The sequence below is a fragment of the Heteronotia binoei genome, chromosome 17 (assembly GCF_032191835.1).
Source record: "Heteronotia binoei isolate CCM8104 ecotype False Entrance Well chromosome 17, APGP_CSIRO_Hbin_v1, whole genome shotgun sequence".
Taxonomy (NCBI): Eukaryota; Metazoa; Chordata; class Lepidosauria; order Squamata; family Gekkonidae; genus Heteronotia; species Heteronotia binoei.
In genome coordinates, this window is record NC_083239.1 from 50,941,446 (window position 1) to 50,950,116 (window position 8,671).

The 8,671-nt window shown below is 45.1% G+C and overlaps 1 protein-coding gene across 1 annotated transcript in view; it reads right to left on the minus strand.

Annotated features, from left to right (window-relative positions):
• The window catches only part of GIPR (gastric inhibitory polypeptide receptor), a 45,925-nt gene extending 37,891 nt beyond the window's left edge, over positions 1–8,034 (minus strand). Inside the window, exon 1 of the mRNA XM_060258000.1 lies at positions 7,976–8,034. The gene's annotated coding sequence lies outside the window, so the exon portion shown is untranslated. The remainder of the gene's footprint in view (positions 1–7,975) is intronic.
• Positions 8,035–8,671: the final 637 nt, after the last annotated feature.

Sequence of the window (8,671 nt, forward strand, 5' to 3'; positions counted from 1 at the left end):
CCTCAACTGGGGGTTGTGGTGTTCTGACAAAGATTGCACACAGAACTTCAAATAGAAAAGAGCATGTAGCAAGAAGACATTCACAGAAGACAGTTCAAAAACAGTCTTTTCAATCACAAAAGAGTAACAATATTCCAGTATTTAGTTCATAGAACTAAAAGAAGCCCTTCCAAAGATGTCTTTTCTAGACATCAAGATGTTTCATCCATCTTTCTTCAGTTTGAAGGCTTATTTATCACTGGAACCCAATCTTTACAATACATTCACAGGAGACCAACAAGGTTCAGAACATGTCTGTTAGATATCCGGGTTCCAGTGATAAATAAGCCTCCAAACTGGAATATTGTTACTCCTTTGTGATTGGAAAGACTGTTTTTGAACTGTTTTATGTGAATGTCTTCTTGCTACATGCTCTTTTCTATTTGAAGTTCTATGTGCAAGCTTTGTCAGAACACCACTGACCTCTACATTACACTGCCTTGTTTAAAATTTATGGTGTCTCTTAGCGTTTTTTTTAAAATTTACACAGCTAAGATCCTATAGTTTCACTATCCACCTGGGGATTGGCAACCCTAGTTGCTGTGAAGGGTGTGTCTTCCAGACCTCTACATGCATAAATAAGGAATTCCAGTGTGGTGTCTCATGTTGTGACCTGGCTAGCAAATTCTCAGTTCAAACCTTGCCCTCTTATGTCCCCTTCTCCCAACCTCAGTCCCCCCCCATAAAAGTAAGCCCAGCCACTTTTCAAGGCTGTTGTAAAGATTTTTAAAAACACAACACGATGTAACGAATGACTAAACAGTGAGAATGTTCTATAGATGCTACGTGTTATTCCATAGCATTTCCATGCTTGTTTGTTTTTCCATGTTAGAGCATACTTCTTAAAGAGGAAATGGATTTCCTTCCCTGAAAAGCTACCCTCCCCATTTGGTAGGATGAATATTCCACAAATACACGCTCAAATGTTTGTGGAATGAATGTGTAATGTCTGTGTTTGATTTCAGAATCTTATATTGGACAGAAAACACCCTCACTGTTGTGCATCAACACTGAGCATTGGGCTGCACTGCATAAATCATACAGTGGCCAGTTTGTATTTGACTGTATCTAATAGTTAACAGAAAGAGTTCTGCTGGATCAGACCAAATGTCCATCTGGTCTGGCATCCCCAACAGTGACCAGCAAGGCTGGGAAGTTCACAAGCAGGTGGTGATTATTTGTTATCTGATTCTGGTGTTCAAAGATAGACCACCTTTAATTATGGAGGTTCTACCAAGCTCTTGTCCAGGGAGCCCTCACTGGAGAAGACCCTGATGCGGGGAAAGACAGAAGGCGAAAGAAGAAGGGGGCAGCAAAAGAGGAGATGGCTGGACAGCGTTACTGACGTAATTAACACGAATTTGAGCAGACTTCGAAGGATGGTAGAAAACGGGAGGGCCTGGCGTGACTTTGTCCATGGGGTTGCAAAGAGTTGGACTCGACTGTGAGACTGAACAACAAAAAAACAAGCTCTTACGATTAAAAGCCAGAGATTAAAGAAAAGAGCTTCGTCCCACTTAGGTCCCATATAGGCCTATGCGCTGACATTTTTTGTTGACAAAAATAATGCATCCCACCTAGGGTTGCCAACCTCCAGGCGGTGACTGGAGATCTTCCAGTATTACCGCTGGGGATTATTAAGGAGAGGATTGAAAACAAATCAGCCAGCATCATAATGCCCCTGTATAAATCAATGGTGCAGCCTCATTTGGAATACTGTGTACAGTTCTGGTCACTGGGGTTGCCAAGTCCAACTCAAGAAATATCTGGGGACTTTGGGGGTGGAGCCAGGAGCAAGGCTGTGACAAGCATAATTGAACTCCAAAGGGAGTCTTAGCCGTCACATTTAAAGGGACTGCACACCTTTTAAATACCTTCCCTCCATTGGAAATCATGAAGAATAGGGGCACCTTCTTTTGGGGCTCATAGAATTGGACCCCCCTGGTTCAATCCTTTTGAAACTTGGGAGGTCTTTTGAGGAGAGGCACTGGATGCTATGCTGAAGATTTGGTGCCTCTAACTCAAAAAACAGCCCTCCCCCAGAGCCCCAGATACTGGCAGATCAATTCTCCATTATTCCCTATGGAATCGGTCTCCATAGGGAATAATGGAGTGCCCAGCAGACATTTCCCTCCCCTCACACTTTCTGAAGCAGGGGGAGAGCCTCCAAACCAGGGGATCCCCTGACCCCAGTTGGGGATTGGCAACCCTACGAGTCACTGCACCCCAAAAATATATATATTATAGCCTTGGAACAAATGCTGAAAAGCAACTAAAATTATTAAGGGGATGGAACCCTATGAAGAAAGCTTAAAGAGGTTTGGGCTCTTTAGCTTGGAGAAACTAGTCCGGGAGGTGACATGGCTGAGGTTTACAAAAAATGATGCATGGGATAGATGAAGCAGAGAAAGAAATACTTTTCTCCTTTTCCCACAATACAAGAACTCATGGGCACTCAGTGAAATTAATGAGGAGAGAGAAAATTAATGTGGAGACTTAGAATATATCAAAGGAAATACTTTTTCATCCGAAGAATAATTAACTCATGGGAATTCACGTTGCTGCAGGAAGTGATGGCAGCTGCAAGCATAGACAGCCTCAAGAGGGATGGGACAAACATCTATTCTGAAGCGGTTGCCATTAGCCATGAGTTGCTATTAGCTACAAGGTATAGATGAAATGCTTTGTCTGGGGCAATAATGCTCTGTATTCTTGGCGTTTGGAAGAGGGCAACAGTGAGAGGGCTTCTGGAGTTATGGCCATACTGGGGCCTCCTGACAGCACCTGGGTTTTGTCCACTGTGTGACACATTGTGGTGGACTGGATGAGCCACCGGCCTGATCCAATTTGGCTTCTCTTATGTTCTTTTGTCTGGGGCAGTGATGTGCTGTATTCTTGGTGCTTGGGGGGAGGAACAGTGGGAGGGCTTCTGGAGTTCTGGCCCCACTGGTGGACCTCCTGATGGCACCTGGGTTTGGCCATTGTGTGACACAGAGTCTTGGATGGGATGGGCCACTGGCCTGATCCAACATGGCTTCTCTTATGTTCTTATGTTCCTAACTGATCTGCAGGTGTCAGAAATCACGTTCCCTGAAGAAAATGGCTGCCTTGGAAGGAGGATTTCTAGGGCATTATGCCCCACTGAAGTCTTTCCCCTCCCCAAGCCCCGCCTTCCTCAGGTTCCACCTCCAAAATTCCAGGTATTTCCAAATCAAGAGCTGGCCACCCCCGTTCCACCTTCTCCCCATCTCCCTTGACTGTATCCTGTGAACACAGCCCACATTTTGAGGCTATTCTATATTGGTGTTTGTTTTGCTGAAATATTTATCCCTGCGGCTAGAGTAATAAACTCCAAAGCGGCATTACAAGCATTTAAAACTGCAGGTAACCATGAAAACAGAACAAAAACGAAACCAAACCAAACCACAAGAAACAGTGAAGGCAATAGGAGTCAAAATCAAGCTGAGTGATCCTTTATGTTAGTCCTTGAAGGAGAGTATAAGAAAATTCCATTTGCTCAGAGACTTTGCCAGTGCGAGTTGTGAGAAACAGAAACAACTGAACATGTGCTTCTAAGATGCCCTTGGTATAGTCTAGCCCGTGCTAAATATATTTTTCCTTGGGTTAAGGTTAAGCCGGGGCTAACACAGTCTGCTCAGGTAGTCTCCGATGCCAATCAGAATATTACAAAACAGGTAGCTAAGCTTTGTAATGCTTGTCTTTGTATTAAAAATGGATACATCTCTTGATTTTATTGATACTTTCATTCATTTTACTATACTATTTTAACCATGGATAATTTTGCCATTCAATGTTTAAATTGTTTGAATTATTAGGCTTTTATGGTTGGCTTGGTGCTGTATAAATAAACTGACTGAGTGACAAGCTGAGAACTGAACGTGGTTCAAGAAGCTAACAAGATGGAGAGTGACTTAAAAGAAGGGGTCTCCAACGCAGGGCTGGTGGGCACCATGGCGCCCGCTGGGACCTTTTCTAGCATCCATCAAGTTTTTTTAGAAAGTGGGCAGTGCCAGGTGGGGCTTGTGCCCACCACAGCTTCTGATTCTTGTTGGAGAACTGATTGGCTGGGTAGATTAAGATAATATTTTAGTACAAGCTGACATCATAACATTTCTTTTATTTTCTCTCTCCTCTTTGCCAGGGCTTCTTTTTAAAACTACTCTCCTTGACTCCTGCCTTTGAGTTTCCTGTGTGTGTCTCTCAGCCTCTTGTCGCAACAATTTGATGGCTGGCTCCGCCTCCCCCAGGAGACATTTTGTGGTCACCTCCACCAGCCTATGTCAGAATTCCCAAGGGGCCCTCAGGCTAAAAAAGGTTTTGGGACCTCTGCTTAAAAGGAAAAGCAGGTTGGAATGGAACTGGCATTATCAAGCCCTTGAGTGAGAATCCTGGCAGGGGTATTAGTGCTGCTGCCAGCCTCCAGGTGGAACCTGGAGATGTCCCAGAAATGCCGCTGATCTCCAGACAACAATGATCAGGTCCCCAGAGAAAATGGCTGACTTGGAGAACAGGCTGTCTAACCCTGATGATAGGGTTGCCAATCCCCAGGTGGGGGCAGGGGATCCCCCAGTTTAGAGGCCCTCCCCCCCGCTTCAGGGTCGTCAGAAAGCGGGGGGAAGGGAGGGGAGGGAAATGTCTGCTGGGAACTCTATTATTCCCTAGGGAGATTTATTCCCATAGAAAATCATGGAGAATTGGTATCTGGGGCTGGGGGGGAGCTGTTTTTTAGGGTAGAGGCACCAAATTTTCAGTATAGTATCTAGTGCCTCTCCCCAAAATACCCCCCAAGTTTCAAAAAGATTGGACCAGGGGGTCCAATTCTATGAGCCCCAAAAGAAGGTGCCCCTATCCATTATTTCCTATGGAAGGAAGGCATTGAAAAGGTGTGCTGTCCCTTTAAATGTGATGGCCAGAACTCCCTTTGGAGTTCAATTATGCTTGTCACAGCCTTGATCTTGGCTCCACCCCAATGTTTCCTGGCTCCACCCCCAAAGTCTCCTGGCTCCACCCCTAAAGTCTCCAGATATTTCTTGAATTGGACTTGGCAACCCTACCTGATGAGCATCTTTTGCTCCCCAAACTCCACCTTCCTCAGGCTCGCCTCCCCAAATCTCCTGGAATTTCCCAACCTGGAGTTGGCAACCTGATTTTCCAGATTGTTGAGGCTTCCTGTGACTCCTCACAACCCCCCTTCCTCCAGCTTGTTAGATGTGAATGCTGCCTTTTGACTCCGTCAAACCAATCCTCTTTTTCTCCCCGCGTGTAGCCTAGGTAAAAAAATTTTTAGCCTGAGACAGCAGGCTTCATTGAGGTCTGAGTTGCTTCAGTTGCCTTGAAAGTGGGACATTTATTAATAATAATGATAACAATGCCACGGTTCCAGGCTTGGCCAGAACTGATCCCTCCCCCCACCCCGCCTTCCACAAACTCTGGCTCTGTAGCTTTCGCCGTCACCAGTCATGACGCAGCCACCCTGTTCTATCAGTTCCTCATGTATAACTCAACAAAACCTTTTAATTTGATTAGGGGAAGAAAATGAGAGGGAGCCAGACAGAATCTGGACTTGGAGCCGAGGCCTTTAATATGTGTTCTCTGATGTTGATCTGATCAACAATGAAAAGAAAGCTTAGGTGGGGGCCACAAATGATTCCATCTCGCGGTCTTGTGGCATGGATCAGGGCCGACGTATCCCTTAGGCACAGTAGGGACACTGCTTAGAGCCCACAATACTTTTAGGGGTCCATAATTTCTTTTAAAATCAGAAGGAAAAATAATGAAGAAAATGTCTTTGTTTTTCCCCTCACATTGGGGGGAAAAATGAAATTTTAGAGCTTACAAAAATCTATTACATTTTGCCTAAAACGGGGGTGGGGGGGGATAAAATGTTGAGGTGTTTAAAGTTATTATCCAAAATAATTGTTAATATTGACATTACTATGGTGGGACAAGTCCATGAAGGAAGGGTGTCTAGGCCCCCACACAAATAATAATGTTGCCCCGGTATGGATTTTTTTTAGCAAATCTAATTGAACATATGAAACTGCCTTATACTGAATCAGACCCTCGGTCCATCAAAGTCAGTATTGTCTACTCAGGCTGGCAGCGGCTCTCCAAGGTCTCCAGCTGAGGTTTTTCACACCTATTTGCCAGGACCCTTTTTAGTTGGAGATGTCGGGGATTGAACCTGGGACCTTCTGCTTACCAAGCAGATGCTCTACCACTGAGCCACCGTCCCTCCCTTTGGATTTATACTCCAAAGTAAGTTTGCAATTTGGATTGCAGTGTCTTTGATTGCAAGGGCATGTAAGATTGCTGCTTATAGCCCGATCCTGCCGTTTTATCTCTGAAATACATCCTAATAGGTCTTGCTCCCAAGTAATTATGTATGAGACAGGGCAGGGTGGGGGGTAGCATTGCCAGATAAGTTGGGAAACTCCTGGAGATTTTGGGGTGGAGAGCTTGGGGAAGACAGGGACCTAAGTGGGGTACACTGCCCTAGATTCCACCTTCCAAAAGCATCTATACAGGGGAAACAGACCTCTATAGTCTGGAATGGAAAGGTCCCCTGTGCAAGCACCAGTAGTTTCCGACTCTGGGGTGACGTTGCTTTCACAACGTTTTCACGGCAGACTTTTAGGGTATCCCCAGGTCCCACTTGGAGGCTGCAATCTTTAACATGACCAAAACCTTAGAATATTGAAACTCTATTATGGCGTGCTGACTCAGTTCTGCCAGCTTTTAAAACTATTCCTTAACAGTAGCATTTATTGCAGACAGTAGCAGGTGAGCCAAGAATCCTTTCCTCTCTACTATGAAGAGCTACAACTGCTGATGTATTTCTGTTAAAGATATAGGAACAGGCCAGTGTTCCCCCTGAGCTAGTGTGAGCTAGCCCACAGATTTTTAGTCTCTGGCTCACACATTTTTGTCTTAGCTCATGAAAAATGGCTCCAGAGCAAACTAATTTATGCAGTAGCTCACAACTTTTATGCCATTAGCTCACAAACTGGAATTTCTGCTCACAAGACTCCACAGCTTAGAGAGAACATTGCAAGCCAGATAGATTACATCTAAGCATTGGGCAACACTACATTTATTCACAACTAAACAGGGTTCCTCCAATTTTTAGGTTTATAGCCAAGGTTTTATATTGAGTGGTGTTCCCAAGTTACTGTTGGGTTAGACATCTGAAAGAGAGTTTAGTTTGTTTCTCTCTCCTACCTGCCTTCTGTCAAGATAATACCAATCAAATCTCTCTATATACAACCTTGGGAAAAAAAAAACTTGAACAAAATGTTATAGACACTTGATTTTGGATAATTTTGTGCCCCTTTTTGCAGTGATGCCAATTGACCAGAAGAAAAACTACTTGGGCTGCTCTTCTGCCTTTAACAACAACTTGATCTTCAGAAATCAACATATTAACCCGCCAATGCCTGCAGTTTGAGATTAACGGTACCAGAACAAGGACTGATTGGCGAACCGACACCAAAATGGGAAAAATTCCTGTCCCTTGCACTTGCCTTGCATCTAGAACTAGAAGAACAATTGCATCAGATCTCGGATCCCGTAGTTTAGGGAAAGAATATAGACCCAAATTGCCCAGCAGTGTCGCTGGGGCCGGACTTTGAGGAGGATGTCAGATCTCCAGTTCACAGATTTAGCAGCACCCCCCCCCTCCCAAACACAGGGTGTAGCTTTGAGTTTGAAACACATATTGCCATCTAAAGAGGCAGCTCCCAAAGACAAGTCAGTCCAAAGTTTAAAACTACCTAAACACCCTGTTGCAAAGTATATTTTTGTTGCTTAGAATGAAAAGCTGATGAGCTCTTACCTGTCATGGTGAAAAAGGGGAACCGTTGCTTCCCAGTTCTATACCTCCGTTGCCTAGAATGAAAAGCTGACGAGCTCTTACCTGTCAAGGTGAAGAAGGGGCACGGTTGCTTCCCCGCTCTGGTATGCAGCTGTTCACCCAGCCATGCCCTTGACGCTCTGGAGTTTAAAGGCACCGTGTCTCCCTCGCCTTGTCAAGAGTGGGCGACTTCAGTGGGGAGGGGCTTATGAAGATGAGGAGGAGGAGTGGGGGCAGAGAGATGGGATCCTGTCCTCTTCTCTGTTGGGGAGGAGGAGCCTGCAGCATGCAACATCTCCCCAGGGCTTGCCAGGCTGATGCTTTGGCACGCACCCAGCAATGCACACAGGTCCCATCCAACAAAGTGTGGATAGGCAGGTGGGCGGCAGAGAGAAACACGACGTGGTGTGATATGTTTGTTATTGCAGGAGATGCGGGCCAGAGATGTTTACCTTTGGGAGAGCAGTGGAGAGGAAGGCAACATGATTAATGCTATCACCATAAAAGGAGCGGAAATGCTAGAACTTTGTGCTCCTTGAGAAGCGCAACAGATATTAAACATTTGTCCATAATTGTGTTCTGCAAAAGTTGAATAGGGCAGGAGTGGCCAAACTGTGGCTCTTCCACACATATTGTATGGCTCTCAAGCCTCCCCCGCCCCGTTGGCTGGCTTGGAGAAGGAATTCGTCTCTTTAAATCAGTTTTCCAAGTCAAGCCAGCCAGAGGCTTGGAGAATGCTTTTAAAGCTAAAATTCCTTT